This window comes from Pogoniulus pusillus, chromosome 10 (genome assembly GCF_015220805.1).
Source record: "Pogoniulus pusillus isolate bPogPus1 chromosome 10, bPogPus1.pri, whole genome shotgun sequence".
Classification (NCBI taxonomy): Eukaryota; Metazoa; Chordata; class Aves; order Piciformes; family Lybiidae; genus Pogoniulus; species Pogoniulus pusillus.
This window is the reverse complement of record NC_087273.1, coordinates 36,635,004-36,648,937: the sequence shown is the minus strand read 5'-3', so window position 1 is coordinate 36,648,937 and position 13,934 is coordinate 36,635,004. Positions and strand designations below refer to the sequence as shown.

At 48.8% G+C, this 13,934-nt stretch overlaps 1 protein-coding gene across 2 annotated transcripts in view; it reads right to left on the bottom strand.

Annotated features, from left to right (window-relative positions):
- Window positions 1-2,994, bottom strand: part of LDLRAD4 (low density lipoprotein receptor class A domain containing 4) — a 368,920-nt gene extending 365,926 nt beyond the window's left edge. For both annotated transcript variants that reach the window (XM_064150273.1, XM_064150275.1), the window contains exon 1: window positions 2,848-2,994. The gene's annotated coding sequence lies outside the window, so the exon portion shown is untranslated. The remainder of the gene's footprint in view (window positions 1-2,847) is intronic.
- Between the last annotated feature and the right edge of the window lie 10,940 nt (window positions 2,995-13,934).

Genomic DNA, 13,934 nt, shown 5'->3' with positions numbered 1-13,934 from the left:
ACTACAGGGTTGGATTCCCAGCAACTGATGCACCACTGTTCTGGCATCAGTGCCTTGAACGAGCAGCTGATACTAGCTTGGTGCCATTGAAGAATTTCACGGTTACCACAGAACCAATCTGCAGCAGAATTCATCTCTAAATCCTAGAAGTATCTGTATCCCGTAAGTGGCAAGGCACCTGCAAGGGGCTCCTTTCAGCTGTTAGAAACCAGCAAGGAAAAAGCTTTTCCAAGACCATTCCCAAGTTAAATGCAATGGCCATGCCTGCTGATGCAAGAGCTGCTGGGCAGGCACCCACCTTCTAACACTTCATTTCTCTTAGATTACTTCAATGACTTTTAAGACACCTTACAAATATTTCAATAATCATTGAGTTCTTTCTGGCCCATCACCCCTGGAAAGTACTCCAAATTATTTTAGATTGCATCCCTGAAATGCAACCAGCTCTTGGTAGAAGGGCAGCAGCCAATAGAGAGAGTGTTGCAGGGCACCTGTGAAAAAGAACTGCATTTTGGTCAAGAAAATCAGGATGAACAAAAACTTCTCACCCCCATCCCCACCGAAAGATGTGGTACCTTCAGCTCAAAGAGAACTAACAACTCACTTTTAAGTCCCACCTTAATGTCCTATGTAGAGAAAACAGTGTTTTATCTACTTTAAAAATGACACAGGGACAGGCTATTTGTAAATTCTTAGGTTAAGCTACTGCTCAGTAGTTTTAGTCTCACTGTGCTTAATACAGCTGAGCCTCAATACTGAATTCCAGCTCCTTTCAACTTCCACAAGTTTTGACACAACAAGCCAGAGAAGCTGAGGACTGAATTCAAACTTCATCATTCAAACACTGCCTAGTGCCTGTAATGTTTCAATTAACATAAACCAGTGGCCTGAAATCTACTGTCTCACATTGTTAACTCCTCCTGCACTACACATTTATCATCATTTAGGCCCGCACGGGCATCTGAATTTACTGGGGAATACTGATACGCCTTATAAGTATGCAGCAATGATCTCCACATACCTAAGAGCTGGAATTAAACATGCTTCTATAAACACAGATCAGATAAAAAGAGCTGATTTTTAACTTCTATACCCAACTGCAGGTAGTTAATACGTTCCCATTTAAGTTCTCCTCACGCTGGTCACTTTACGTACCACAGTAACAAAACACCTGGTACTAAAACACCAGCACAGAGAGAGGTGCTCAGAGTACCACTGCTGTTTCAGTTAATGTGGACAAGAGGATGCTGATTAGACTAGATGTCCAGCAAAAACTTCCCCTCTTCTTCACAGCCACAAAGCCATAACCTTTCTATTCTCATTAGTGGAAGGACACACGTGTGCCCCACACGCACAGTTACTCAGTTCTACTCCAGCATATCTTGTGGGAACAACTCCAAATGGCTGCAGAGAGAAGGCTTCCCAAAACGTTACCCTAGAAATTGGAAGGCAGAATAGAAGTTTTGTCTTGCCAACATACTCAGAGATGGAAGGATGAAAACCAAAAGGTGCTTTCCAGAAAGGCACATTACTGTACTTAGGCAGCATCTGTGTTCTTACCTCATCTATGCCTACCAGTAATTGCCCCTGGGGCTTTCTTACCGGCAAAAACCCTCTCTCCCTTTTTGGCTAGCCTCAGAAGAAAGATGCTGCACACACTTCACTATTCATGTTACATTGTGCACCTTTCCAGTTCGCATACACTGTAACGCAGGTAGGCATTTTCGGTAAGAACAGCCAAATCAAAGGAGTTTTCCATCCTAAGAAGACGCCTGTGTTTTAGATCGATAAACTTTCTAATGCCAAGTGCTGCCTCTCAAACCTTATACAACTATTGACTAGATTTCTCTTCTCTTGCACAGCCATCATGTGCCACTCAGGTAAGGTTCTGAACAACCAAGTCCCACCAAGACATTTCATCATTCTAGGTGTTCAGATCTCCTGACAGAAGTTACTTTTGCCTTTTTTTCCCCCCCGTATCCTGTTTATTCTTTAGCGAGCTTAAACCTACAGCCAGCGGTGTGCTTGCCTCTTGCAGCGAGCAGCAAATCACAACTACCTACCCACCTACGTGATGGAAAACCTGGCACACCATTCAGAAATTCGGGATGCACAGATTCGAGGCAGCTACACTTCTGCTAATAAACTTTGCTTTAACGGGAAAAAAAATAACCCTCTATTAAATATAGGTCACTTGAGAGCCACGATGCTGCTTCTCCTTCCTGCAAAAGTTGCCAGCTCGCATGCCGCTGCAGAGACATCGCTCCCCGTTAGGACGGGCAGGACACGGTAACCGGGCACTGCTGGGTGACATCAGTCCTAAGGCGAGCCGACCGCGTCCAGACAGGGCTGGAAGTCTTTACCCCGGAGCAGCCGGAGGACGTGCCGCACACTCCCTGTTCCCCGGCACCCTGCCCGCCGCGGCGGCTCCCCAGTCCTGCGCGCCTCCGCCTCCCCTTGCCGAGCCCCGGAGCGGGGGGATCTCCCCTCCGCGCCGCCGCTCCGGCTTCTCTCCCGGCCACGCTGCGCAGCAAGAAGGCGGTGGGGTTTCCCCGGGGCCCAGGCCGCCCCCTGCTAGCGGCGCTACCTGTCACCGCTGCCCGACACCCGCTCCGGCAACAGCCTCGGCGCCCGCCTCCCACCTGCCCCCTCAGGTGCCCCGCCAGAGAGACGCGCTCAGCCCGGCCACGGCTCCGGGAAGCTGGACGCCGGCGGAGCCGCTCGTCAGCCGCCGCCTCGTCCCTCGCACGCTCCCAGACCTTCAACTCGGGCCTCCCCGCACTTTCCCCGTCACTTTCCGCCCGCCGACCCCCCACTCTCCCTTCCCCGGCCCCGCAACGCACTCACCTCTCCGCGGCCCTCGCCGCTCGCCCCAGCGACGGGATGGCCTCCTCCCGGACGGACGGGGCACCGCGTCGCCTCCCCCTGCCTGTCTCCGGCAGCCTCTCCCTCTTGCGCCGAGGCTGTGCCTGCCTCCAACTCATCCCCAGCCTCTCCTCCTCCTCCCTCTCCTCCCCCCCCGGCCCTGCCCGCTCCGCTGGCTGCCGCCTGTCTGCAGCGAGTCTGGCTCCGGCGGACGGGCGCGGGGGCCGCCGGCGGGGGAGGAGGAGGCGGAGCGGCGGCGCTTCCTCCCCTCCCCTCCCCTCCCCTCCGCGCTCCTCCCGCCCGGCCCTGCGGCCCACACTGACACCTGCCGGGCGGCGGCGGGGCCGGCCGCGGGACCCCGCCGGCGGCGGGTGGTAAGAGGAAAGCTACGAGGAGGAGCGGCCGCTGCTGTGCAGAAACGCCCGCGTCTGCCCTGCTCGGAGGCAGCGGCCGGGCCGCCCGGGGGGCGCGGGCCCCACAGGGGCAGGTCCGCCGCGCTGACAGCCCAGAGTGGGCCTGGAGCGGCCCCTGCCCTCCGCACCTCCGTTACGAATGGGAGCGGCGATGCAGGGGAAGTGAAAGGGGGAGAAGCACACTTGGAGAGAGTTTGCGAGGTTTCGCAGAAATGCTGTGAGACAGGAAAGCCCAGCTCTGGCCGCGGCCCCGCAGGCAGGAGCCCCGGGCAGCCTCTGCCCGCCCTGCGGCCACCTGCACCTGCGGTCCAGGGCACATTCGCGCACAGCGGCCTGTACAAGGCCGCCTGACAGCAGCCTCCCGGTGGGAGGTGAAGGGACCTCTGACGACCATCTAATCCAACGCCACTGCCAGAGCAAGGGGTCCAGGACTACAATGTCTGAGCAGAACGTCTCCAGAAAAGAAGAGCCGCTCCGGGTTCCAGTGCTCCATCACCCTCACAAGAAAGAAATTCCCCTGTATCTCCTCTGAGAGAGGAGATGATCCTATGGATCATCACATAAATCACTCACCTTAAACTCAGCTGTGCCCAGGCTGCTTAGGAGGAAGTATCTAATCACATATTCCAGTTGCTAGACTTAGCTGTAGAAATATTTCTGCACACCGTATCTCTGCATGTGTGTGTATGTATATACACATATATATATCTATTTGCACTCTGAAGACTTCTCCCTTCCCAGCTGTACCAGTACCCTAAGAATTAATAGAAGAAACAGCAGAGAGTAGGTAAAGTGATGAACTGTAAAGGTTACTAACTTAAAGCGTGCAAGCTTTTGGCTCAACTGCTTTCAGAGGGGAGTTGGTTTCCCTTCCTGCCTCACCTCTCCCTAGCTGCAAGTTGGAAAGAAGATGCAAGCCTGCCTGAAGGAGCTGGGAGTCTGCCAACCCAGAATTAAGAGTGCCAGGCTTTGAAGACGGCAGGCTGCAGTTTGTGCCACAGGTCACCAGATGTGATGGGAAGTGGAGAACCAGTGGGGTAGTTCCAAAAGAGAGCAGCAGTCAGAGCAGGAGTGAAAGGTGATTTTAGCAGGTAGATTTTGGTGTGAGCCACAAGAAATCAAATGCACCTCAAAGAATACAGGACTGTGGAACAGGTTGCCCAGAGACATTGTGGGTGGTTCTCCCTGGTAGTGTTCAAGGCCAGGAGTAACCTTGTCTAGTGAAAGGTGTCCCCTGCCTAAAGCATGAGGGGTTGGAACTAGATAAACCTTTGTGGTCCTTTTTAACCCAAACCATTGTATGGTTCCATGAGACACTGCAGTAATTGGGATGATACAGTGGGGCCATTTGTCCTGAAAACAACAAGGCTCATCAAAAGCTCACAGCGTTGACAATCCTCATAATGAACTATTTTTATGTGAATTAGGAATAAAAATTTATGGATTATAATCTGACAGATTGGGAGAACTTTGATTTCCAGTTTGTTCTCATCAAGAGGCAAGTGCTCCATTTCCAAGAGCACCCCACTAACAATCTGCAACCTGATGTGCTGGCATCTGCCAGAGGATAGGTCAGATAGGTCCTCAGATAGGTCATTCTTTACCTTTTAAGCACCAAAATCACCATGACAAGTTCTGTTCAGTGTCTGAGGAATAATGATCTTTCTGGAGCTTAGAGAGACAGTCTAAGAGGAGTGTGAACATTTCTCCCCTGATGAAGTTATAAACCGTAGGAGATCTTGGAGTTGTGTTGAGGCTTCACTCCAAGAAGAATCCCAGAGAGTTGTTGGTTATATGAATGAACTTATCTTTAAAACTAAACAAAGCAAAACAAGGACACCAAAATAAAGGAACAAAACCCAAACCACGTCTTCACAGCAAAAGCAGTACTCACAGGACCAGACTGGGGGCTTATAGCCCAGAGGTTGCACAGGCACCCTGATAGTTTGGTTACAGGCTCTTGTAACCTGCAAACACAGAACCACACAATGGTAGGCGTTGGACCTCTGGAGAGGACCTCTGCAAACCCAGTAGTGATATAGTTAATGTTTGGACTGTTACAGGTAGACAGCATGGTGCTGCATGCCTGAGGGTGTAGCTTTACAGTGGGGGCAGCCACCCACCCCTGCCACATCCAGAACCCCAATACAAGAACCAAAGAAACCTGGCAGACAGGTTTTCTGCTGACTATAATAAATACCTGGCTTAGTCATGGTAGTAGATATGGCAGGAGACCCACCACCTAATGAAGCGTGTGGTCTGAGTGCCCACATTCATCCCTGGTAGGGCCCCTTCTTCAGGCTTGTGACATGTGCTGTCACTGCTGCCACCTCTTCCTTCCTAGTCTTGCAGTCTGTGAGATGTGCCACACTGCTCGGGAGGAAGCCAGCGCAGAAAGCAAGTATTTGAACAATTAGACTGAGAGGAGCAAATTTGAATCCAAGGACATAATGGCTGTTGGTTTTAGTTACTGGTGACTCATCTTCTTTCCCACCAGGAAGCCACAGATCAGTGTATTGCAAGTATTACTGATTCCTATTCTCTGTTACACTGAGAGAACAAGGAGGAAGAAATTAAAACCACTCCGACCGCAGCAAGAGTGCAGCCAAGTAACACATGGGCACAAGTAGTGAGCCAGTCAAAGCATGCTGCGAGTGAAACACCACCTGAAACTCTTTAGATATTATTCTGCAGGGTACTTTTACCCAACAGGACACCCAGATTCATCTCTCAGTTGCCCACCACAAGCAGATAAGCACTACTCATAATCCTAACCTGCAACAAAAACCCCAAACACAAACCCCTGCAATCTTTCTAGCACTCTGCAATACACAGGGCCAGAAAAATCTTCACTATGCTGACTTCCCAAAGACACCACTCAGTCAAGCCCCTGGAGTGGGGTGGAGGTTGGGTAATTTGGTTTTGGTGGTAGTGGTTTGGTGTTTTATCATGGCAGCATCACGGACTGGTTTAGGCCAGAAGGGACCTTGAAGATCATCTCATTCCAGCTCCCTACTACCAGCAGGGACTCTTTCCACTAGGCCATGGCAGCTTGAAGAGTGCTGATTTCTGCTCAAAAGTGGAAAACAGTGCTCTTTTAACTCTGCTCCCCCCCTTTCTGCTGCCACTGCATGTGTCCAGGCTCACAATACACCTCCCTAGGAGCTGCCAGACCCCAACTGCCCAGTGGCTTGGGTGGGGGTTTAGTTCTGCTGACGCAGACAGTCCCAGGTTGTGTTCAGCTGGGGGCTGACACCTTTGAGCACAGGGAGGGCAGACATTCCAACAGTGAAAGAGGTGACAATTCTCTCTCACTGAAACCAGGAACTTATATTCTTTCTTCTGCATAATTCCCCAAAAGGTCATTCCTGTCGAGGGTTTCCACTCTCCTTCCTGATGAGACTAACAAGAGCACGTCAGGGAGGGAAATTTCTGAACTGGGAGATGTATGGAACTCAGTGGCAAGCAATTAAATCTCCTCAAAACCTACAAGATTAAGAGCATACCAGAAACTCTCACAGACTTGCCAGGATATTTTTGGCCACGTCAAAGGAAAATTCTCCTGTTTTGGTGACAGAGAGATGGAGACCTCAGCCTGCACTGAGCTTTGGAGTGGGTACAAGCCCTTGACATGCACCTCACTGCTCAAGCAGATGTTCCAGGAAACCCATGCAGATGCTCCACATTCCAAACAGTATTCCAGGCCCCAGAACGTATTCCAATGGCATGTTACAGCACTGCAGCATTGTGTCACTGCAGTGACTGTGCCAGCAGAGGGAAGGACCACTCTCTATGCCTTCTTACATAGATGGCAGCTGTTAGAGAATTGTAGAACCACTTCGGATGCAAAACGCCTTTAAAGTGTTCAGGCCCAACCAATACCTAACTCTGTCCAGTCTAGTGCTAACCCATGGCCCTTAGCACTGCATCTCTTCGTCTTTTAAACACCTCCAGGGGTCTGTCTTTCACCACCTCCCTGGGGAGCCTCTTTCCATCTTTGATAATTGTTTGAGTGAAGAGTTTTCTTCTAATATTCAACTGAAACCTCCCCTGGTGCAACTTCAGGTCTTTTCCTCTCATCCCATCGCTCATTACCTGAGAAAAGCAACCAGCCCCAACCTTGTTTCAACCTCCTTTCAACCTCCTTTCAGACAGTTGTAGAGAGCAAGAAGGTTTCCCCTCAGGCTTCCTGTATCCAGACTAAACAACCCCAGTTCCCTCAGCTGCACCTCACCAGACCTGTTCTCCAGACTCTTCACCAGTTTTGTTGTCCTTCTCTGGACAATCTCCAGCACCTCAACATCCTTTGTATAGTGAGGACTCCAAAACTGAAGCCAGAAGTCACGGTGGGACCTCACCACTGCTTACTACAGGAGGATGATGACCTCTGTCCTCCTGCTGGCCATGCTGTGTGTGACCAAGGCCAGGCTGCCGTCGGTCTGTTTGGCACACACTCACTCATGCTCAGCTGGCTGTCGATCAACACCCCAGAAGCAATGACAGTGTCACCTGCCTATGTGCTGAGGCTGCACTCAATTCCACTATGTGATGGATGAAGACAGTAAACAGGTATCAGAGAAGCTACCAAGTACCACACACATTACCACAGCAAAGCAAGAAGGTGCACTTTCTGCTAAGAAGGGCTGGATGGCTGCACAGAAATCCAAATGGAGTTCTGTGTCAACACCTTATTATGCACAGTCAATAATGCACACAGGAGTTAGACAAGAGCTGACCAGCAAACAAGAAACAAATTCTTCTCATCCCTCATAAAAGAACCTCACATTACTTTTCATAGGAGCAGAGAATTGTTTTGGTTGGGAAAGACCTCTAAAATCATCAAGTCCAACCATCAACCTAACACCAGCATGGCCATTAACCCATGTCCCAAAGTGCCATGTCCACACTTTTCTTGAACACCTCCAGAGACAGTGACTCTACCACCTCCCTGGGCAGCCTGTTCCAATGCCTGAGCATTCTTTCAGGAAAGAAATCTGCCCTAATATCCCATCTAAATCTCCTCTGGCACAATTGCAGGCCCTTTGCTCTCCTTCTATCACCTGATACTATGGAAAAGAGACTGACCCTCACCTCACTATAACTTCCTTTCAAGTAGTAGGGAGCGATGAGGTCTGCCCTCAGCCTCTTCTTCTCCAGGCTAAACAACCCCCAGCTCCCTCAGCTGTTCCTGGCCAGACCTGTTCTCTAGACCCCTCACCAGCTCTGTTGCCTTTCTCTGGCACCTCAATATTTTTCTTGTAGCGAGGAGCCCACAACTGAACAAAGGTAGCTCCTTGGACATCTGATGAGGCAGCATAGATGTAAAGAACAAAATGTTAACATGAAACAGAGTTTTTCTTTTTGACAGCACTGATTTAAACTAAGAATGGCAACGACAGTTCTGAACCAACTCCCTGACTGATAAGTCTCTGAAATACCAAACTCCTTAGTTTGCTGCCATGTTGACGATGCTGCCACGCTCAAGTAGATATTTAGTAACTTCCATATGCTTACACAATCCACTTATCAGCTTCACAAATTAGGCAGTAAATTTTGCAGATCCGGGGAGGGGGGGGAAATCAGGTCTCCAACATGCAGATGAGTAGTGATCATAAAATGCTATTTGCAAACTCTCTCTTGGCTCCAAAGCACTTTGGACATCTCCTCAGTGATTGAGCACGTGAATGAAGGCACAGGATGTACTCTTTTACTAGCAGCTCACAAACAATTTGCCAATAGGTGCATTTCCTGCTCTGTAAAATAAAGCCTCTGCCACGGGAAAGATACAGGACTCTTGCTCCTAAGAGTATGTCCTAAATGCGTTTTCACTTCCATTCCCAAGTCACAGATTGATCTGTGTTGCAGGACAAGCCTTAATTCAGAGGAGGGCCACGTTAATGATCAGGGAGCCGAGGACCTCTCCTACAAAGACAGGCTTGAGGGAGATGGGGTTGCTCAGCCTGGAGAAGAGAAAGCTCAGGGGAGATCTAATAGCAGCCTTTCAGTACATGAAGGGGGCCTGTAAGAAGGTTACAGAGGGTCTGTTTACAAAGGCCTGTGGTGATAGGATGAGGGGCAATGGTTTGATATCAGAGGAGATTTAGCTTGGATGTTAGCAACAAGTTCTTTACCATGAAGGTGGTGGAATGCTGGAACAGGGAGGCTGTTGAGGCCTCATCCTTGGAAATACTGAAGGGCAGGCTTGGCAAAGCTCTGGGCAACCTGATCTAGCGGAAGACTAACTGCAGTGGAGTTGGACTAGATGACCTTTGGAGGTCTCTTCCAACCCAGACCATTCCATGATTCTATTTCCATGATACAGAGAGGGAATCAGTCCTAGAAGCAGCATGATTTGCCTTAAGAACGTGCTATGAGAACAGGCAGCATCGGGAACCGATCCAAGTTCTCCTGGATTATTTTACAGCCTACTGTGCCACAAAGCAACTACTCCTGCTTGCTAGTCTGCAATTCTAGATTTTTCAAGTACTACCAAATCCCCTTTTTTTCCTCAAATAACAAAAAAGGTCCAAAAAGACCAAAAAAACCTTTCTTACCTTGCAGTCCTACTGTGCCATACTGTTGTGAGGGAAGCAATTAGTTTGCAAAACACTTTTAAATGCATTAATTGCCAAATATTGTTGGGCAAGATCTGAATCTTTTTGCATCATAGAGTCATAGAATCTCATGTTAGGGGTTGGAAGGGACATCCAGAGATCTTCCAGTCCAACCCGCCCTGCCAAAGCAGAATCACACAGGAACACATCCAGGTGGGTTTTGAAAGTCTCCAGAGAAGGAGACTCCATGACCTTTCTGGGCAGCCTGTTCCAGTGCTGCAGCACCCTCGCAGCAAAGAAGTTTCTCCTCATGCTGAGGTGGAACCTCCTGTGTTCTATCTCATACCTGTTGTTGTCCTGTTACTGGGCACCACCAAAAAGAGCCTGGCACCTTCATCTTCACACCCACCCCTCAGATATTTAGAGACACTAATAAGATCCCCTCAGCCTTCTCTTATCCACACTAAACAGACCCAGGTCTCTCAGTCTCCTCACAGGAGAAATGTTCAAGTCCCTTGATCTTCCTTGTGGCTCTCTGTTGGAGTCTTCTCAGCAGATCCCTGTCTCTCTTGAATTGGGGAGCCCAAAACTGGACACAGTGTAGCAGGTGTGGCCTCACCAGCATCATCACCTTCTGCTTAGCTGAAATGGGACAATCGTTCCATGTGAAATGAGGAAAACGTGAGGAGCAGAAGGAAAAAACTTCATTCCTGTCAGGGTGCTGGAGCAAGCTGCCCAGAGAGGTTGCTGAGTCTCCTCTGGAGAGATTCCAAACCTGTCTGAACATTGCAATCCTGGCCATCCTGCTCTGGGTGACCCTGCTTTGGCAGGAGATTTATACTAGATCATCTCCAGAGGTGCCTTCCAACTCCACCAGTCTGTGATTCTGACAATGCACAAGCCTTCTTATAACAACCTAGCAGTCTTTTCTGTTCACTAACACACCCATTCCTGTTCAGCTGCCCATACTCCCAGCTTTCAAAACCTTCCCAGCAGCTCAGCACACGCACAGGTGTTTAAAAGCTCCTTTATTCTTCATCTTTAGGGCTCCACAGAATAATTCTAGCTTCCTATTCACACATTTCCAAAAAAGAAATCCTTCTTTTTCACCATCAGGACCATCTGCACTGTGTCCCTGGTACAGTACAGAGCACCCAGTCAGTGCTTCAACTTTACTGTGTAATTGCCTTCATTTTAAGAACCCTACACTGCAATACATTTCTTTCAATTCTGCCCTTCAGCTCTCCCTGAGGATAAAGCTGGAGAGATCTGATAAGTTCCCAGTGTCCACTTACTACAACTATGTCTTGTCTCTTTCTCCTTATTTTTTCCCTCTCTTGCTTTTGGATTTCTTTTAAATTAAAAGCCTTTGCATTACTGCAGCACTGAAAAATCTGAAGGCTTTAGTATAACAGAAGATAAAATGAAGCAAATAGGTTGGATGCATTACATTACTAAAATTACACACACTCTCATAGGAGTCACAGCTGAGTAGTTTTTATGCTTAAGAGGCAGCCCTACATCACCTTCAGGCATCCCAGGCTACCACTGCCCTCTGAATCAGATACCTGTATGGTCCAGAACAAGAATAAGTGGACCCTGCTGCTCACCATACTGCTGCTTTGCTTCATCTGCTGTTGTGACCAGATGCTTTTTCTACATGTCTGGAAAAATACTTCTACAGTGGCTTACTGTAAATAAGACTCTTACATTGCTCTGTCCAAAGGGATCTTCTGAGCTGTCTCTTTGCTCTTTCCTCTTAAATGCATCCTGGTGACTTTTTCACCTTCCCCACTGCTTTTGCAACTCACCTGTGGTACATTTTTAATACTGGAAATCTGCATAGGGTAGAGTTGTTTGGTGCCTGCCACCAAAGGCTCTCAAAGTATTTTGTTGTCACTAACAGGTTCAGCCTCACCAACTCAGATGCACCACAAGCATTACTCCTGTTCTACAGGCAAGAAAACAACTGCAGAGAAAAGGCTGAGGGGCAGAATTCAGTCCTGCATTCAAACTCCCATTAGATCACCAGGAACTTGATAAAAGGCAATGGTGTGGCCAGCAGGACTAGAGGTGATTGTCTCCCTATAGTCAACACTGGTGAGGGCACACCTTGAGTGCTGCATTCAGGTTTAGGCCTTCACTACACAAGAAGGACACTAAGGTGCTAGAGCAGTTCTAGAGAATGGCAGCAAAGCTGGTGAAGAATCTAGAGCACAAGTCTTGTGAGGAGTGGCTGAGGGAACTGGGGTTATCTAGCCTGGACAAAAGGAGGCTGAGGGCAGACCTTCTTGCTGTCTACCACCTACCTGAAAGGAGACTGTGGGGAGGTAGGTGTTGGCCTCTTCTCCCAGGTAAGAAGTGGTAGGATGAGAGGAAACAACCTCAAGTTGCACCAGGGGTGTTTAGTTTGGACATTAGGAAAGAATTCTTCCCCAGAAGGGTTGTCAAGCCCTGGAACAGGCTGGCCAGGGCAGTGGAGTCACCATGCATGGAGAGATTTAAAAGATGTGATGCTGAGGGACATGGTTTAGCAGCAGACTTGGTTGTGCTGGGTTAACGGTGGGACTCAATGATCTTAGAGGTCTTTTCAGGCCAAAACCATTCTGTGATTCTCTGAAGCTGCAAGAATGCAAAATACACAGAAATGATCAATTTTTACATCTTTTCCCTTTAACACAGTGACTATTCCTTTGGCTGGCATTTTCAGCACTCTTCACTGACAGCTGAAGCATTTTAAAAGAGACACTACTGGAAAAATATATTCAACATTTGGGAAAAAAAGTGTTGCTACACCTCAAAATTTTAATTCCAAGGCTCTACACCCTCATTCAGCAGCCAGGGCAGCAAGTTGAGGGAGGCTCTCTTCCCTCTCTACTATTCCCCACTGAGGGCACATCTGGAGTATTGTATCCAGTTCTGAGCTCCAGAGTTCAAGAGACAGGGGACTGCTGCAGACAGTGCAGTGGAGGCTGTGAAGATGCTGAGGGAAGTGGAGTACCTCTCTGAGCAGGAAAGGCTGAGAAACCAGGGGCTGTTCAGCATGGAGAAGGCTGAGGGGGATCTTCTCAATGCTGGCTAATATATAAAGGACAGGGGAAAAGAGGATGGGATCAAACTTCTTTCAGTGTTACCCAGGGATAGGAGAAGGGGCAGTAGGCACAATCTAGAACATGGTAAGTTCCATCTGAACATGAGGGAAAACTTTCCTGTGAGAGTGACAGAGCCCTGGACCAGGCTGTCCAGAGAGGTTGTGGAATCTCCTTCTCTGGAGAGACTCCAAGCTGGATGTGATCTTGTGCCATCTTCTCTGGGTGACTCTGCTTTAGCAGGGGTGTTGGACTAGATGACTGTGCTAGTTTGAAGATAGCTAGAATGTTTTGGTGAGAAGGATTAGATCACAGGCTGTGAAAGAGAAAGAATGGTGATGCCTACTTCACTCACAGGCTTGCTGAGAGGTATATAAGAGCAAGAATCCAAACACAGATAAGGGAGTCGCTCTTTGTCGGGGCTGTGGTCTGTATCTCTCTAACCTCAGCCTCCATCTCTCTGATTAATCCACTTTGCTACCTAACTCCCCTGGCCGACCTCCATTCCTCCTTGGGGCACAAGGCAACATCCAGGGTAAGGCAGGGGAGTGGGAGAAGGTGGAAGGGCAGTTGGGAGCCCCTCCTGGGGACTCAGGTTTCTAGGAGGACTGTTGTGTTTCTGTATTACCTTTTACCTTGTCTATTTCTGTCTATAACTGTATATATACTGTAACTGTCTGCTTGTATCTTGTGCTAAGCTGTCAATATAAGCTTCAATCAAATTTCCAGAGCCAGCTGAGTCTAGTCTGGGTGAATTCCAAAGTGTGATGGGGGGGCAGGTAACACCCAAACACCACAATGATCTCCAGAGGTCTCTTCCAATCCCCACAGCTCTGTGATTCTACATACCATCCTAACAGGTCATTCACCTCTCTCTAGTGACTGCTGAAGTTACTAAGATGTGCCCTGCCATGTTTGAAAGCAATACCCTGATTCAGAAGTTTAAAGTAATGAGATGTAAGGAAAAATAAACCTGTATTTCTCTCTCAAATGCAAGGGGTGAGAAGGTTCTC